A 19,204-nucleotide genomic window follows, 5' to 3' on the forward strand; every position below is an offset into this window, starting at 1 on the left:
CGGAGACTCGTCGTTAGGTATATTCGGTGCACTGTCTACATAGATACTCCGCGAGCCACCGTAAGGTGCGTGGCGGGGGGTACCCTGTACAACTACTTGTCATTACCCCTTCTGCTGCACTCGCAAATAGAGCGAGGGAAAAATGACTGTCCGTACACCTACGTATGAGTCCTAATTTCTCGAATCCTATCTTCGTAGTCCTTAAGAGTGATGTATGATGGCAGGAGCAGAATCGTTCTGCAGTTACATTCAAATGTCGATTCGCTAAATTTTCTCAGTAATGTTTCACGAAAAGAATGCTGCCTTCACTCCAGAGATTCCCATTTGAGTTCCTGAAGCATCTCGGTAACACTTAAGTTTTGTTCGAACCTACCGGTAACAAATGCAGCAGCCCTCCTATGAATTGCTTCGACCTGGTACGAATCCCAAACACGCTAACAGTGCTCAAGAATAGGTCACACCAGCATCCTATATGCGGTCTCCCTTACCGGTGAACCACTCTTTCCTAAAATTTTCCAAATAAACCGAAGTCGAACGTTACGCCCAGATATTTAAACACCTTGACTGTGTCAAGCTGGACACTAGTAATACTATATCCGAACATTACAGTTTTGTTCTTCCCATTCATCTGCGTAAACTTACATTTTTTCACATTCAGGGCTAGCTGCCATTTATCACACGAGCTGGAAATATTATATTACTCGCCTTGTATCACTATGTCTTTAGACACACTTTTACTCTGCCCAGCATTAAAGTCTGATGTTAATTCCACCACAGTTCACCGCCGGTCCTGTTTTAGCAGTCAGCCCAGCCTACGACGTCTGATATCTGTAATAATAGCTGGCTGCCCAAACCCACGACGCCCGGACGTGTGTTCACTTTGGTTTCGTCACACGTCGAAGATACTCACCACAGCACTCCTCGAATGCCCGTCAAGCCGTGCGGTTTCCGAAATGATCGTGCCGAGCCTCCAGCCTATCAGAATCTACCCTCGATCAAACTGAGATAGGTCGCCTGGACAGCACTCTAACTGATACTACGAGGTAATCCTAAAAAGTAATGTCCCCTATTTTTTTTTATAAGTACATAGACCTGTTTCTTTCCACAATGGTTTACATCAGTTTACAGCTTGAACATTTAGCTACTTTTCGACTTAATCACCATTTCTGTCGATGCATTTTTGTAGACGCTGTGGCAGTTTTTGTATACCCATGTCATACCAGCTCGCCGCCACGCTGTTTAGAAAGTTATGAACCTCTTCCTTCACCTCGTCGTCGGAGCTGAATCGCTGTGACCACAGTTAACGCTGACAGGTACGGTGAGACTCTGAAAAAACTCGAACGGACAATTCAGAACCGGAGAAGAGGAATGTTGAGCAAGGGTGAACACATTCTCCATGACTACGCTCGCTCACACATCGCTCGGCAAACCGTTGCTCTCGTGTAACAGTTTCAGTGGAACATAATCACCCACCCACCCTATAGTCCTGACTTGGTGCCCAGTGACACCTGTTTCCTAGGTTAAAAGAACATTTGGCCGGAAAGCGATTCAGCTTCGACTACGAGGTGAAAGAAGAAGTTCATAACTTTCTGAACAGCCACGGCATCTACAAAAATGCGTCGACAGAAATGGTGATTACGTAGAAAAATAGCTAAATGTTTAAGCTGTAAACTGATGTAAACCATTTTAGACATAAACAGGTCTATCTACTTATAAAAAAATAGGAGACCTTACTTTAGGGATTACCCTAATACATGCGCGGTGCGTATGTCTGACTAGCAGTCATTCCGCGCCAGATAACACTGCTGTTGCGAAGCCGGGTTTAAATCGATTGTAGGTCGGTGGTCATAGTGTCGTGGTTGATCATCCTCAACACGACCTTGTATTCCAGTATATTAAACTCCTTAGATGAATTGGTAACCTCGCAAAAGGGAAGAATTTCAGTTGATGGATGTCACGACATGTAAAGGAATATCATCAGACACACAAGCGTAATAACTGTTAGTATATCCGGATTCTGGTACTCTTTTGTGCATCAGCTTTTGCTGTAAACGCAAAATATTCCGATAAAACGAATCACCAATCCCAGACCACCCAAGAAATGAATACATACTAATGTTAAGAATTAAAGAGTATTAGTAGTAGGAAAATCGGTCAAAAAGACGACGTGGAGTTAGATATTGAAATCAACACAGTCTAACATAAAATCCTCAAGAAGTAACTAAGGGACTGAACTACAGTAACATTAAAATGTAAAGGCAAAACAAGTACAGTCTATATTAGAAACGGATAGAGAAATTAAAATTCAGGACGAATTTCTTAAAGAAGAGGTGAATGTTATGCCGTGGATTAGAAAAGGGAAAGAAACTAATTTTTCTTCTTAAGTTCACGTTAACCCTCTTCCCTCCACCTCCATCTCCTCCTCGCCTCTACGCCCTTCTCCCCCTCTGCCTTCTCCTCCTCTCTGTCCACAACCTGCTACACTATATCTTGGTCCATCTCATCCTCCCCCTTCTCTCTGTACATCTCCATATACCCCCTCTCTCTGTTCATCTCCTTCTTCCATATTTGCCAATCTGTCCTCTTTTCACCTTCTAACCCTCTCCCCCAATCGTCTGTCCATCTCTTCCCCTCCTCTACCCTGTCCATCTCCTGCATCAACCCCTTTTCACCCCGTCTACACCCCCCCCCTCCTCCTCACCCTCGATAACTGGAGGTAGGTGGCTCGTATCCCCAGACGTGAAGTGATGTATGTCTCAAATTTGGTTGAAATCGATCCAGTGGTATAGGATACCCTCCCTCTGCTCATATCTTCCCCCATCTCCTCCTCCCCCCCCCACTTCCTCTCTCCTTTTCATATGTAGAAATATTACATGCACCCAGTTTCTTGTAAGTTATTTGTAAAATAACTTCTACGTTATCGAATCCTGACTCGGGCATGGGTGTGTGTGATGTCCTTAGGTTAGTTAGGTTTAAGTATTTGTAAGTTCTAGGGGACCGATGACCTCAGATGATAAGTCCCATAGCGCTCAGAGCAATTTGAACCATTTTTGTACGTTATCAACAGTATCTGAGCCGTCTCAGTTCTTTTGTTTGTACCAAAAAAGCCGTTGTTATGAGGTGAGCAACAAGGACATCTAGTTACCATGCATGAATCACGCCCCGTCCTCACAGCTTTACTTCCGCCAGTACCCCGTCTCCTACCTTCCAAACTTCACAGAAGCTCTCCAGCGAACCTTGCAAACTAGCGCTCCTGGAAGAAAGGATATTTAGAAGTTTCGCAGGAGAGCTTCTGCGAAGTTAAGAAGGTATGAGACGAGGTACTGGCAGAAGTAAAGCTGTGAGGAGGGGTCGTGAGTCGTGCTTAGGTAGCGCAGATTGTTGCCGGCATGGTAGCTCAGCGTGTTTCGTAAGATGGTTGACTGATCTCTGTAATAAACAAACTGAGTGATGGATCAACGATGAACTTGAACCAGCGTCCTGGGACGTCCGCTCCGAGCAAAGCAGAACGAACAATAACGAACAAAATGAGATAAAGAAAGATGGCAGGACACTTGCCCGCGGAAGGAAAAGATCCCGAGATCGAGTTTAGGTCCGACAAACAGTTTCAATCTGCCAGGAAGTTTCTCACGAAATTCGTTTTTAAATTTCTAAGGACAATAATTTTTAAATCTTCTGTAGAATTAGCAGTTTAGTACGATCTCACCATAAGACAATATCATTTCGATAGTTCCATTGTACTTAATGGAAAAACAGTTCCTGTCAGCCAGTAGATTCGTCGTCTCGTAATCTTGGGATATAAAGTAATGGCGTTACATTTCTAGATTTCGAGAAGGCTTCCGGTACTGTTACTTCTATTCAAAACGTTCAAATGTGTGTGAATTCCTAAGGGACCAAACTGCTGATGTCATCGGTTCCTAGACTTACGAACTACTTAAACTACCTTATGCTAAGAACAACACACACATCCCCGAGGGAGGACTCGAACCTCCGGCGGGAGACGACGGTGGCGATACGTGACGTGGCGCCTTTAACCGCGCTGCACTTCTAATAAAATTTTGTGCCTATTAAGTGTCGTCGCAGTTGTGCGACTGGATTAATTATTTTCTGTCAGACAGATCACAGTTCACTGTAACTGACGGAAAGTCGTCGAATAAAATAGAAGTAATAACTGGGGTTCCCCAAGGAAACGTTATAGCCCCTCTGCTGCTCCTAATCTATATAAACGATTTAGGAGACAATCTGAGCATCCATCTTAGATTGTTTGTAGCTGATGCTGTCATTTTCCGTCTAATGAAGTCATCACAAGATCAAAATCAATTGCAAAATGATTTAGACACGAAATTTGTATGGTTTAAACGTGGCAGTTGACCATAAACAATGAGAATCGCGAGTTTATCCACATGTGTACTAACAGGAATCCGTTAAATTTCGGTTATGTAGTAAATCTCATTTATGTGAAAGCCTTCCGATCAACTAAATACCAGGGATGGCAACTGCCAACAACTTAAACTGGAACAATAACAATGATAATGTTATGAAGAAGGCGAACGAGAGGTAGCTACTTATTGGCGGTACACTCGGAACATGCAACAAATCCACGAAATAGATAGCCTACAGTAAGACTTCCGTCTTCTGCTGGAGTATTTCTGTGCGGTGTGGGATCCTTACCAACTAGGATTGACGGAGAATTTCATAAAAGTTGAAACCAAGGTAGCTCGTTTTGTGAGAGAGTAAAAGGGATATTATTCAAGAGTTGGGTAATCAGTCAATAATTAAACAAGAGTTTTTCGTTGTGGCGGAATATTTCCACAAAATTTCAACTGTCAGCTTTCGTTTTCCAAAGCGAAAATACCGGGTGGTTATAATTAAACTTTCCCTGCTTAATACGTTATAACACGGAAACTAATTACCGTACGAATACCAAACTTTGCAGAATTAATGTAAAGGGCATAGGGAAGAGTAATAATGGAGAATCAATTCAACTGAAACACTTTTAATGTTCTGCCACAGCCGGCCGTTGTGGCGAAGCGGTTCTAGGCGCTTCAGTCCGGAACCGCGCTGCTGCTACGGCCGCAGGTTCGGATACTGCCTCGGGCATGGTTGTGTGTGATGTCCTTGGTTGGTTAGGTTTAAGTAGTTCTGAGTCTAGCGGACTGCTGACATCAGATGTTAAGTCCCATAGTGCTTAGAGCCATTTGAACCATTTTGTGCTGTTACGGTACATCATACCATTACATACTGGTACCATTACTGCTACAAAGGGGCCCAATGTAGTGTCCATCAATGTCCAGAAGAGCCTGAAAGCGCAGGGTTGCAGTCTGCACGCAGCATGACCGTAGGTATGCTCCCTACCTCTCTTGATACGCTGCGCTTCTGATCAGCACATGTGTGAATGTTCCGCTGGAAAATCTTGTCCTTCAGGTAGCCCCTCAACTAGAAATCACAGGGAGTGAGATCAGGTGATCGTGCCGGCCAAGCATTTGGAAACGATCGGCTGATAATTCGATCGTTTCCAAGTGTGTTTCAGAGAAGCAGATGAACTTCAGGAGCGATGTGCGGAGGGGCCCAACTTGCTTGAAAACTGTTGAGTTCAATGCGCCCTCCTCCAGGGCGGGAACGACATGCTGTCGAAGCAAACCGCAGTAACGCCTGCCAGTCACATTGCACGTCTTTGGTCCTTGAGCGCCAGCCCGTTCAAAAAAGAATGGGCCAACGATGAACTAGCCGTCAAGCCACACCATTCGATGACACGTTCACCATACAGAGGAACTTCTTGCACAACGACTGGAGGTGAACATCCCCACACTCGGCAGTTCTGTGTGCTCACCTCCGTCGTTCGTCTGTCCATAGGATGGTCCAGGGCCAGCCTTCGTCAACTTCAGTCCTCGCGAGAAAGTGGAATGCGAAGTCAACAAGCCGTTGTGCGTCCTGTGGTGCAAGCTGCTGTACGATACTGATCTTGTACTGATACCATTTGAGAATGGTTCGAAGCACCTTCCGTGCAGTGGACCACGCAATTTTCAACTGTGGTGACGCAGCACGAGTACTGCCTGACGATTGGGAAGTGCGCGTACCGTTGTCTGCCGTAGCAGCAGCGATTTCATCAACGACATGTGGTGCAACCGGTCATCGGCCTCTTCCCAGAGCGACGCCCACTTGTCCAGTTGATTCGAACTTCTTCGTGCTGCGCACAGCAGATGCAGAAAGAGGACCCTTCCGTAATCCTTTCAGCCGGTGATATTCTCGAAGTGTAGCTGCAGCATTGCTGCTGTTTTGATAATAGAGCCTTACCAGTAAAGCCCTGCTCCATTTGTAAAGCTCGTGTCGACACGTCAACAAGTGCACTGCGACTGGTCAGGTGTGTAAGACTGTGAATCACGATGACGGATCACGACGCCTGGTGGCCATAATTGGAACTGGACCGTAGCGCTTTGACGCCTGGAAATCACGCACCACATACTCTGGACATTAATGCTTCCAAGTTTGGTACTCATACGCTAATTAGCTTCCGTGTTATAAAAGTTAAATACTGAAAGTTTAATTATAACCACCCGGTATTTTGTTGACGCCCACGAATGTAGAGAGAAATGATTGTCGTAATAAAATAAGAGAAATCAATTATCGCAAGAAAGATTTACATGTTCGTTTTTCCCCTCGCCTGTTAGAGAGTAGAAATGTAGAGATATAGTGTGAATGTGGTTTGGTGGGCCCTTTGCCAGATACTGTGAATTGCAAAGTAGTCATGTAGTTGTAGATGTAGATATCTATGTGTGCTTATTGATTCAGTTTCCTGAGTTGTTTCAGAAATTTTCTGTATCTTTGTGTTATGTGAGCTGTGAACCCTTGATGAAATTTTAATGAAGTTCTACTTATTCTATATCTTTATAAATCCTTTTACTTTTGTGTCCTCCGTTAAAATACCGTAATAGTTCCCTCTCTTATGTTAAAATCTGACGAACGTTTCGTCCTTATTTGCGGGAAACATCGTTAGGGATATTCCGAGTACTATCATTGAAAGTAAATTAATCTGGCGCAGGGACAAGCTCCCATCACACTCTAACGACAAAAATATGTGGAATTTGTAAGGTATAGGTTATATATGACAATAAAACACACTGTATTCTTTTTATTACTTTTTTCACTCCCAAAACTGCGGTAGAAACAACTACTTACAGTATATCTCCGAAGTCTGATGACAATTAGGTAGTGTCTCGAATGTCATTAGAAATGTCATGTGTCTCGCCGTTCGGGAGTTCAATTCAGCCTTAATACCTACACGCCCTAGTAAACCCTAGAAGAGTACACCAGGATCAACGTGACACACGAGCTTTTTTTGTTAATGCGCTTGAACCACTGAACATACACAAGGCACTGCCACCAATGTAAATTCAGCCTTGAGTGAGACATTGTTGCTCAATTAATTGGGCAAAAATATTTTTTGGAGGCTCACTGTGACCCAGGAGTAAACATTGTGTAGTTATTCTGTCGCTGAGTTTTAAGTACATTTATGTGAAAATGGCACCTAGAAATGACATTTTACTTGGAAAATGGCGAAGCTTAAAATTCCACTGAATCTTTAGCGGCCACTCCTGTTCCTTATTTATATAAATGATGTGCCCTCTAGTATTATGGGTAACTCTAAAATGTTTCTGTTTGCTGATGACACTAGCTTGGTAGTAAGAGATGTTGTGTGCAACATTGGCTCGGTTTCAAATTTTGCAGTACGTGACCTAAGTTCATGGCTTGTACAAAATAAAGTAACGCTAAATCACAGTAAGACTCAGTTTTTACAGTTTCTAACACACAATTCAACAAAACCTGACGTTTTAATTTCAAAGAACGGGCACATGATTAGTGAAACTGAACAGTTCAAATTTCTAGGTGTTCAGATAGATAGTGAACTGTCGTGGAAAGCCCACGTTCAGGATCTTGTTCAAAGACTTAATACTGACATTTTTACTATTCGAACGGTATCAGAAGTGAGTAACCGTTCGACACGAAAATTAGTCTACTTTCCCTAATGTCATTCGTTTATGTCTTACGTTATTATATTTTGGGGCAACTCTTCCCATTCTAAAAGGATATTTGTGGCTCAGGATTGGGCGGTTCGAGCAATAAGTGGTTCACGAACCTCTTGTCGACCCCTGTTCACAAGTCTGGGTATTTTGACAATGGCCTCTCAATACGTATATTCCTTACTGTCATTTCTTGTTAGTAATATTAGCTTATTCCCAAGAATAAGCAGATTTCACTCGATTAATACTCGGCAGAAATCAAACCTGGGACTGGATCGGACTTCCTTAACTCTTGTGCAAAAAGGTGTGCAGTATACTGCTGCTGCAACTCGAATTCAAAAATCTTAGGAGTAATCCATGCGCTTTCAAATCTAAACTGAAGATTTTCCTCATGGGTCACTCCTTCTATTCTGTCGAGAAGTTCCTTGAAAAATTAAGCTAATTCTTATTGTATTAATGATTGCGTTTACTTAAATTTATGGACTGACTTTTTTCGGCTTCATATACATTTATTTTTATCTGTTATACTTTTATGATGTAATTTCATATACTGAGACGTTCCATGAGCTTTGAGATTTGCTCCTCAGTTTGGTCCTACGGAACTTGACGGTCAGTAAATAAACAAAAAGAAAATGCACTCCCCACAGTAAGAAGGGTCATTGTTGGAAGAAGACTAGAAGAGACCGGCTAGTTACCAGTTAACATTGTAGTCCATATTTCAAGAGCGTACAAATAACGAATGAATGGCTTTATGAATAATTGAGGAACTTCAAAATATTTGTGTAATACACTGCCTTAAAGAAATTAGTACACTCTTTCAGAAGTTTCCAATTCTCTCAAGATTTATTGTTGCAACAGTGTTTATGTAGTACATGAAATAAGTGCATTTACTGATAAACAGCGCAAGCGGTTCTGAGGCACCAGGTATACACCCATGCTGAAACACCTACATTAGTAGGTGGCGTAGCCTCCACGGGCAGCAATGGAGGCGCTGACTTCGGCACACATGACGAATACTGGCGAATACTGTCGTGGGATAAGTTACTCCACGCCAGCACAATCTCTTTTGATAGTCCTGTAAGAGTTGTTGACTGACTGGACGCGTGTGTCACTTCTCGTCGCATCATATCCCAGACGTGCTCGACTGGAGACAAGCCCGCAGATCGTGTTGGCCAGGGAAGTTGCTGCACGTCTTGCAGAGCACATTGAGTTTTACGGACAGTGTGTGGATGAGCGTTATCCTGTTGGAACAACACATTACCGTTCTGTCGCAAGAAAGGAAAAAAAACTGGTCTGACAACATCCTGCACGTAACAAGCACTGGTTAGCATCCCCTTCAGAAACACAAAAGGTGAACGATAGTTGTAGCTTATCACAATCCAGCTCATAATGCCTGGGGTAAGACCAGTGTGTCTTTGACGAATGCAATGTACGAAACAGCGCTCACTAGATCCTACTCACAAACGACCATCAGTTGCGTGCTTTGATCGCTGAAGACCAAGGCGCGCCATTCTTTCTTCCATGTGATCCTCTCAAAACGCCAATCGAGCTGTGCACATCGATGTAGGGGCATGGCTCAAAGACGGACTAGAGCTGTGTGTTTCCATAGTACCACTGTTAAGCGGTTCGCAAGCGTTCGTGCTGACATTTCTGGGCTCACAAGCCGTCTTACCTATGCTGTGTTAGCCGTATAATATGTCACTGCTGCCCTTATGATAATCCTGGAGGGCGTTTTGGCTGCGTAGACACACAGAACCTCATGTATTGATGCGAGAACGTTTACGTGACCGTTGGTAACAGCATCGTTGCGCAACGGACTTAGCACGTCCATCTTTTGTGCCAATTCTCCGAAAGCACCATCCCACCACAAGGAAGATCACAATACGACCCCTTCCAAGCTCGCTCAGATGGCTGTAGGAAGCACGATTGCGTCTCTGTAGCACGCTTGCTTGCTTGTCTCACACATTGGCACCCAACTGAGCCTTCTGGCTGCGAGCGTTCCCTATCAAACGGTGGTAACTATACTACTAGGCTCTTGGCGGATGACGCAGAAACCGTTATCAGTACGTCTGTGGCATGTGCCGTCTTCGGATCAAAACTGACATCAGCTTTCCATATGTACTAATATATTTTCCGGCAGTGTACTTGTATTTCTGTACATGAACAGCATCTTCATATAATTGAAGTGCGAATGTAATCTTGAGATCCGGATCAAAGAAAAAAAATGGTTCACATGTCTCTGAGCACTATGGGACTTAACTTCTGAGGTCATCAGTCCTCTAGAACTTAGAACTACTTGAACATAACTAACCTAAAGACATCACACACATCCATGCCTGAGGCAGGATTCGAACCTGCTACGGTAGCAGTTGGGCGGTTCCGGACTGAAGCGCCTAGAAGCGCTCGGCCACCGTGGCCGGCGAGATCCGGATCACTTTCAAGTTTCATCATTAGGAAGCTTCCGGGACACTTTGCCCTTAATCGAGAATTTGGATTCATTAATACTAAAAACGACTGAAAAGGTAGATGACAGAGCTGAAATAAAACACGTTTAGTGCGTGAGAGTTCAATTTCATTTTAAGATATTCTATATTCGGGCAGGTTTTCCAACAAATAACTGAGGGCCACTGTGACATTTGTGCACAGTTCGTGCAACGTTTTCAAAGGTTTGCACTGTCAGGGTTAATACCTGGGGGTCCTTGTTCTCCGCACGAGCTGCTAAAAACAAAAATTTGGAAAATATTTTTTCTAAACTTGTAGTTATTACATGCTGTTACACAAGGCACATGTTATTTTCAAATGAGACAAATATTATTCCAGAATTTATTTCCTATCAGCTGAATGCTGTTAGTTCCTTTTGTTAACATCTTTTTTGTGCGGGCGGTTATAATAACACTCCTCTAGCGAATTAGTAGTAATGGATACATTACATAAAGTAAAACAACCCACAACTTTTGGTAGCATATTTAATGATGCTTTTGTAGCGATAACTTAAAACAGGGGCACGACTTTTCTGTGAGTCGTCGTGGTCTGTAGAAGAGAGCGGCAGTACACACTCCATGCAAGTATCGTGCACACCAGCTATTGATCGTGCTTGGTTACGGCTCTCTCTGGAGGCGGTCAATAGCTGATTAACATCTACAATGAACAATCTGTTTGCTAAAATGGACAATGGTTCGCTGTATGCCTATGAAAAGACATGTCCGCACGCGATATGCGTTTTATTTGTTCTGCGGAAACAAATAGCTAGTAATAAAAGTATACTCAGAAATCTTGGGTGCTCCGCGTGTTTCGAACACAGATAGCATTGTTTCAGCCTCAGGCCTGCAAATCAGCAACGACATTTATATGGCGGGTAATACCTACCGCCCAGCTAAGGAACAAATGAAAGGGCTCTACTTTCACTTCGTTATTTGTAGCCATAAACATATAAGTGAGGAAGGGCACAAAAGCAAGAGAATGCAATTTTTGCTCCACGTATTATGTTTTCTCTCTTTACAGAGCACCGCTGAAAATTTTTACACTCGGGAGATTCGTATTCAAACAGATGTTTAGAGGAATTACTGCCACCAAACGTTTTCATTGCTTTCGGCGGCCGTATAATGGCAGAAAACAAACTGAGAGCAAGATGCTTTTTGTTCTTTTATGAGGTAGAAAGCATGTGATGGGATGTAGAGCCTTTATGACGTTATATTTCGCTCCGTCTGTAATTATTGTTTCTCTTCCTGTTAAAACGAGAAAAATTTTGTTATATCACGGAGTGAGTTGCGAGGTCTGGAAATAGCATTCAGCTCAATTTTCTGTAACAACAAACGAAGATTTAAATACGGTATAGCAGACTTTGTAGCTAGCATCCCGCGAGCAGATGGTTTACTGAAAGTGTTCCACTGTTGAGGAGAGGTCAGTCAGTTACCAGTCGTCAGTGACTGTTCACTTACCGTAAGCTTTGATTCGTAAACATGTGCGTGAAAAGTGTATCAGCTCCTCTCACGCAGTGAGTGCAGCTGATTCTTTAATGAAATAAATTGCTTAAACAGTCGCCTCCACAGCAGAGGTCGTTTCACGGTGTCTCGAAGGTAAACTGGTTGAACGGTAGTGGTGGATGAAATTATCACTGCCAATATTTGACAGGCAAAGGAAACGTAGGTGTTGGCGTAACGTTTCTAACGACGAGCCTCTGCGCCTAAGTCCTGGATTTAAATTCCAAGAAATCACAAAAACAAGTGAGGGCGTGTGCCCGTCGATGAGGATTCGTCCGTCGGATGGGATCGTAAGAAGGGGGGGGGGGGGAGGGGGCCTTCTGGTAGAGAGGCCGAAAAACGGGTAAGTTCAGAATGTTGTTCAAATGTGTGTGTATTCCTAAGGGACCAAACTGATGAGGTCATCGGTCCATAGACCGAAACTAACTTATGCTAAAAACAACAATCACACACACACACCAATGCCCGAGGGAGGACTCGAACCTCCGGCGCGAAGGGCCGCTCAGTCCGTGACATGGCGCTTCTAACCGCGAGGCTTGGAATATTGTTCATACACTGATTGTTTTCATTAGAATGAGGTTTTGGTTCAAATGGCTCTGAGCACTATGGGACTTAACTTCTGAGGTCATGAGTCCCCTATAACTTAGAACTAGTTAATCCTAACTAACCTAAGGACATCACAAACATCCATGCCCGAGGCAGGATTCGAACCTGCGACCGTAGAGAATGAGGTTTTACTGCTTTATTACACGAACGGTCGTGTGTGGAAACAGTTTTATACGTACAGTTGTTATGGAAAAAAATTATCTCATAACAAAAAAAATGGAGGTTGCAGCTCTTGTCAAAGTATGCGCCTCGTGGCGCGTCCTGGTTTGTGCGAAGCGCAGGACAGACTCGTGGCTATTTCTGAAACCCATACAAATGGAAGATCCTTAAATTAGAATTAACTTTGAGAGCCATCAAGATACGATGTCGAAAGATGTTTCGAAATAAAATGGCAGATATTTGAAAAACATGTCACTTCCTTGCTGTGTTTCTCTAAGTACAAAGGCTTCAAAATATTTAAAATTCGAATAAATTAAGCTGTCGCTAAGGCCGCCTACATTTAACTATCTTTCGATTTTTAAAAACTCAAATTAATCGGTTAATGTTTCGAGGCTCTAGAACGCATCACGCGCTGAAAAATGCTTTTCGAGAAAAACGCGTTTAAAGTTTGAAGTAACAAAGAAAACGTTGTCACAGAACTTACAGTTCATCTGCGTTCCAAGACCGCAGAGGCATCCTCCCTCTTCTTTAAAAATACACTGGTTCTGAATTTAGTACTGTATATGTTTCAGTCCGGGCTCTTTTAACAAACTGAGACATTCCTTGCTTCGCGCCGGCTGCATGTTTCCCATCAGATAACTCCGCGAAGTTCTTGCTGCTCGTCCGTATGACGATTCCTGACATTTTCATAGTCTTCGAAGTAGCTATATAACCTTCCATGAATATACCTGCAGCTATATACGCTGCTATTTCAACAGTTTTTGTCAGACAATGGAGATGTTTCGAGACAAGTTACCAGCTGCACGCGCTGAATCTCTCGTTTCCATTTTGCACGGCCATCCTGATTTAGGTTTTCTGTGATTTCCCTAAATCACTCCAGGCAAATGCCGGGTTGGTTCCTCTGAAAGGGCACGGCCGACGTCCTTCCCCACCCTTCCCTAATACGATGAGACCGATAACCACGCTGTCTGGTCTCCTTCCCCAACCAACCAACCAACCAACCATTTTGCATGTTGACACCGGTGCATCATTTAAGCAAATCTTCAATAGACATAAATTCGTATATTGCTCGAATATTTTCTTTTACTAATTCATCGAGGCCCTACAGATGCCTGTATTTCCCTCGCAGCACGGTTTCATTCCACACGCTGTATATTCTAAAATACTTTCACAATCAAAAAATCTTTTTTAGGCTAATCTGCACTCTTCAGGAAAGCAAACTATGCTAATATCAGATTTTTTCATCGGTCTGACCTGAACCGCCCCTACGCTTGGCAGGTCTCTTGGTACTATTCAAGAGCAGTAGGTTATGTGGCAGCACCAGGTCTCACCCTCTCCTCTCATTATCATCATCATCATCATCATCATACAGCAAACTCAATACTGCCTATACAGGCACCAGTTCAGGTATCATTGCACCACAAATACACGAACGATGCAGCTATCACTTACACGCAAGGAAAAGGATAACGTCCATAGCGGAAGAACGCTATCCACGACATGCGGCAGAACACGCCCCGCGAGATATTCCGGACAGCAATGCCATATGCCACTTACTTTTATATTAATTAAATGGCAGCTTTGTTTACAATTACATTTACATTTATTAAAACACGATTTTGTTTTGAAATCCCGGAATTTCTTTTTATTTTCCTTTCAGGTGCCAAGTATTGTCGATTTCCTGATCAATTAACCACATTCAAATATGCTACACAAGAGCCTGTCCTTCCCCGATGTTTCCTTTGAAATCCGCATGCCAGATTGGAGGTGGTATGTGCTTACCATTCTCAGACCGAATACAGGGGGACCTGACGTTTAACGTGAGGAGTACGGTGCTACTTGGTGTTGTTTTCTTCTTACATGGGAGCATCACCAACTCTACCTCACATTTTAATGATAATGGATCGCCCTTGCGTGATATCATCCCGAGCAGTCGACACTCCACAAAAATTTCGCCCATAATTTTGATAGCACGTAGTTATAAGATTGTGAAAGTACGTCTTTTAAACTTCCGTACCCACCATTTGTCTCTCACTCGCTACGCCCCACTGCAGCCACCTAATATCCGAGCGCTAAGTACTGTACAACGGAGTAACAAACAGGGCCCTCCTGTTCGCGTGATGTTGATGAGAAGGAGGAAGAGGGGGTCACTTTTGCTCAACGTGTTTTGACATTTTGTTTGAGAACACAAGATATGTAACACGAGAAAGAGATAAGTAATACGAGTACGTAAAATATTGACCTACCACTTGTATAATCTATATTAAATATTATTTTAACAGTATTCTCGTACTGGTACTCTTCAGAAAAATGAATAATCTTAAGAAAGGAAACAAGTCTTATGCCGGCCGGTGTGGCCGAGCGGTTCTAGGCGCTTCAGTCTGGAACCGCGCGACCGCTGCGGTCACAAGTTCGAATCCTGCCTCACGCTTGGATGTGTGTGACGTCCTTAGGTGAGTTAGGTTTAAGTAGTTCTCAGTTCTAGGGGACTACTGACCTCAGATGTTAAGTCCCATAGTGCTCCGAGCCATTTGAACCATTTTGAACCAAGAAGTCTTATGAAATGAAGTTAATGATTTCGCTTTACAATACACGCTGATCAGCCATAATATTGTGACTACCTAACTACTGTAGATATAAACCCATCCAGCCGTTATCAGCGTCAACTGGCGAGTAATGACTGCGCAGTGCATGTGGTATCAGAGAGCATGCTGTCTGCGTGTAGAACGGCAAGGCGCGTGATGTGTCTCTTTCGCAGAGGGCAGATTGTGATGGCAAGGACTTATTGGGTGTTCGAGGAATGATGGGATGAGTGTCTTCAACACGCAGCCACCCATCATCACAGATGTCGGACGTCGTACGCTGGGCAGACATAAAACAGGACAGGCGGTGAACTATGGAGGACTAACATCAGACTCTAAAGCCGGGCAGAGTACAAGTGTGTCTGAACACACAGTGCACTGAACACTCCAAACGATTGGCCGCCGCAGTCGATGAGCCACGTATGCGCCAATGTTAACACCAGGACATGGGCAACTACGTCTGAAATAGGCACGAGACCATCGGCACTGGACGTTGGGCAGTGGCGGAGCGTTTCATGGTCTAATGAGTACCGATACCTTCTTCATCGTGCCGTCGTCTTCTTGGGGAGCAGCTCCTTGTCATGTATAGTGTGGGACGGAGACAGGCTGGTCACGGCTCCAGTATGCTCTACGGTACATTCACCATGGGTCGAGCGGAGTCCGTGCAAGGTACCATGAGGACCAAGGAGTATCATACACCAGTTGCAGGCCACGTACATCCCTTCATGACGATGATGTTTCCCAACGGCAATGGCATTTTTCCACAGGATAATGCGCTGTGTCACAAGGCCAGGAGTGTAATGGAGAGGTTCGAGGAACACAATGGCGAGTCCCAGTTGATGAAATGTCACCCCATCTCTCCCGATCTGAACCCGATCGACTACATCTGGAACGTGATTGAACGTAGGGTCAGAGCTCATCGTCCTCTTCCCGGAATTTATAGCAATTAGGTGACGTGTGTGCAGACGTGGTGCCAACTCTGTTCAAAAACATACCAACGCCTCATTACTTCCATTCCACGATGCGTCGCCACTGTTATCCTAGCCAAAAGTGGACAACCAGCGGTAGTTAGACAAGTGGTCGTAACGTCCTAGCTGATCAGTGTAATCGTGATAATCACATTCAAGAATAGTGCAACTCCTGGAAATGTACTTTACTTTAAGATTGTCAGCTTTACAATCCAAGGGAAATAACGCACATAGATCATTACATCTTCAGAGGAGGTTTCATCGTTACTTTCTTGCCTTGTTGTACAGATAATGGTTAAAGGGCAGTGTCATGATCATCATCTTTACCCACTCGTAAAGATGTATCGAGTATCAGGCCACTATCTGCTCTATATCTGGTACGTCTTCATTTATGAATTTGTCTAAGATTTCTGCAACGGAATTGAAAGCTGTAAATAATAGCACAAAGAAAGGCCCACACGGTTTCGTTTGTCTGGTATACAAGTTGAACTTTCTGATCACAGCTTCCTACTATCCGAACTCTGTCAAAACTTCTTTCTGAGGCTGGTAAGTAGCAAGTGTGATTTTATCACCTTAAAAAAAGAGGTCAAGTTGGTGATCTTGCCTTGTAAGCATTCTAATTCTAGTACCACACATGCTGCTAAATTTTTCAAAGTCATTTCCAAAATCGAGCTCAACGAAGGTGACATATCGAAAAAAAAGCAAACTAAATTGGACAACCGGTTTCATGTGTTTATTATTAACAAACAACTTGCAGCAGACTTGAATGGGAACACAAAAGCACCGGACTAATTTTTATGCAGAGAAACTTCGAAATTATAGTTTCCCGTTACTTTATTCAGTTAAAACAGAGCTTCGCCATAATATATCTGCAGGCTAGGTGTGCAAAGCCTGAAGGAAAAGCCTACTGGTTATGAAGCAGTGACTTAGCACTCCTACCACTAAACTTATATACGCACTGAGGCTGGTGGCGCAGTGGTTAGCACACTGGACTCGCATTCGGGAGGACGGCGGTTCAAACTGGGGTCCGACCATCCAGATTTAGGTTTTCTGCAATTTCCCTAAATCGCTTCAGGCCAATGCCAGGATGGTTCCTTTGAATGACCACGGCGGATATTCTTCCCCATCCTTCTCTAAACAAAGCTTGTGCTTCTCCCTAATGGCGCCGCTGTCGACGGGACGTTAAACACTAATCTCCTCCTCCTATTACGCAGTTCCCGTAGCATCGCATTATTCTAAAATAAAGCACACGGGTGTACAGCTAGATTTTCATCTTTGATCCCCAAGCCACGTTACGGTGTGCGGCGGAGAGTGCTTTCTGTACCACTGTTACTTCCCCACTTTCCTGTTCTATTCGGGATTGTTTCGCGGGGAGAAATATTGCTGGTAAGCCCCGTGCGTGAACACTGATCTCTCTAAATTTACTTTCGTAGCCTTTCCGAGAGATGTACGTAGAGGGAACCAATATATGGGTTGACTCTTCTAGGAATGTACGCTCTCTATACTTCAACAGTAGACGACAATATACAACACCTCTCTTGGAGCGCTTCCACTGGAGTTGGCTGATCATCTCCATCACGCTTTCGTGAAACTGTGTGAACCTGTAATGAGACTCGCTTCTCGCGTTTGGTCTTCTCCATTTTCTCTGTTGATCTTATATGGTGAAGATCCCAGACTGACGAGCAATAGTGTGTGTGTGTGTGTGTGTGTGTGTGTACGAGTGTGCGTGTGAGTGATAGAGAGAGAGAGAGAGAGAGAGAGAGAGAGAGAGAGAGAGAGAGAAAGTTTGAGTGAGAGAGTGACTGAAAGAAACAGAGCTCATGAATACGTTTCCACAGTGTTGTGTTTTGGCTGTGCTGGTGCTACTTCTTTAATACCCCAGTATCGATTGTTTTATCCCTTTATTAGTTTGTGGTCTCCTGCTGCAAGACCAGTTGACACCTGACCATGAGAGAACATGCGTAACCGCCGGCCGGAGCGGTCGAGCGGTTCTAGGCGCTACAGTCTGGAACCGTGCGGTCGCAGGTTCGAATCCTGCTTCGGGTATGGATGTGCGTGATGTCCTTAGGTTGGTTAGGTTTAAGTAGTTCTATGTTCTAGGGGACTGGTGACCTCAGAAGTTAAGACCCATAGTGCTCAGAGCAATCGAACCATTTGAACACGCGTAGCCGAGGCGGAAGTGGATAAATGGCGGTGCTTGGCATCTGGAGCATGGCAGGTGGGTGCCCCTGTTTGCCGAGGACGTGAAAGCGCTCCGTTGTGGCCAAATACTGCTGGAACTCGGCGTCCTGGCCTGTGGATCAAGCCGATTTAACTGTCTGCTACTCGACCGCTGAAGGAGGTGAGCCTCCTCGGAGAACTGTTCCCTGCCCGTACTGTGCAATAAATGGTGAGGCCTCTTCTTAACAGGCATTACCTTTGTGCTCAACAGCTGCATTCTGGCTCCTTTCGTGCCTACTTGGTGTTTGTGTCATTATGCCAGTCTAGTGTTGAGATCCATGCTAGACAAGTTTTCGCGAACTGTGGCGGACACACATCAAATTTCAATGTTTGTTGCCTACTCTCCACATGACTGAAAAACGTGGCTGGCTTGTTGTATGTGAAAGACGCCATCTGCATCGTTTAATTTGGATTACATGCCCTGTCCTTTAAATGTCATGTTTAATACTGTATTATTTCTTAAAGCACCTTGTATTTTATTAAGTTAGTGTTCAGGTTCTTACCGTTAAGGTTAAACTGTAAATCAGCTATCTTACATTTTATCTAGCGTCTTTCGTTTTATTAAAGATACTGTTAATTCAATGTTTATCAGCCTTTACTCGTTTTGGCATTTTATTCGAATACCATTTACCGCTTAGTGCTTGCCGAGTTGGCTTTATATTTTGGCCTCC

Source organism: Schistocerca gregaria, chromosome 3, assembly GCF_023897955.1.
Source record: "Schistocerca gregaria isolate iqSchGreg1 chromosome 3, iqSchGreg1.2, whole genome shotgun sequence".
NCBI classification, from domain to species: Eukaryota; Metazoa; Arthropoda; class Insecta; order Orthoptera; family Acrididae; genus Schistocerca; species Schistocerca gregaria.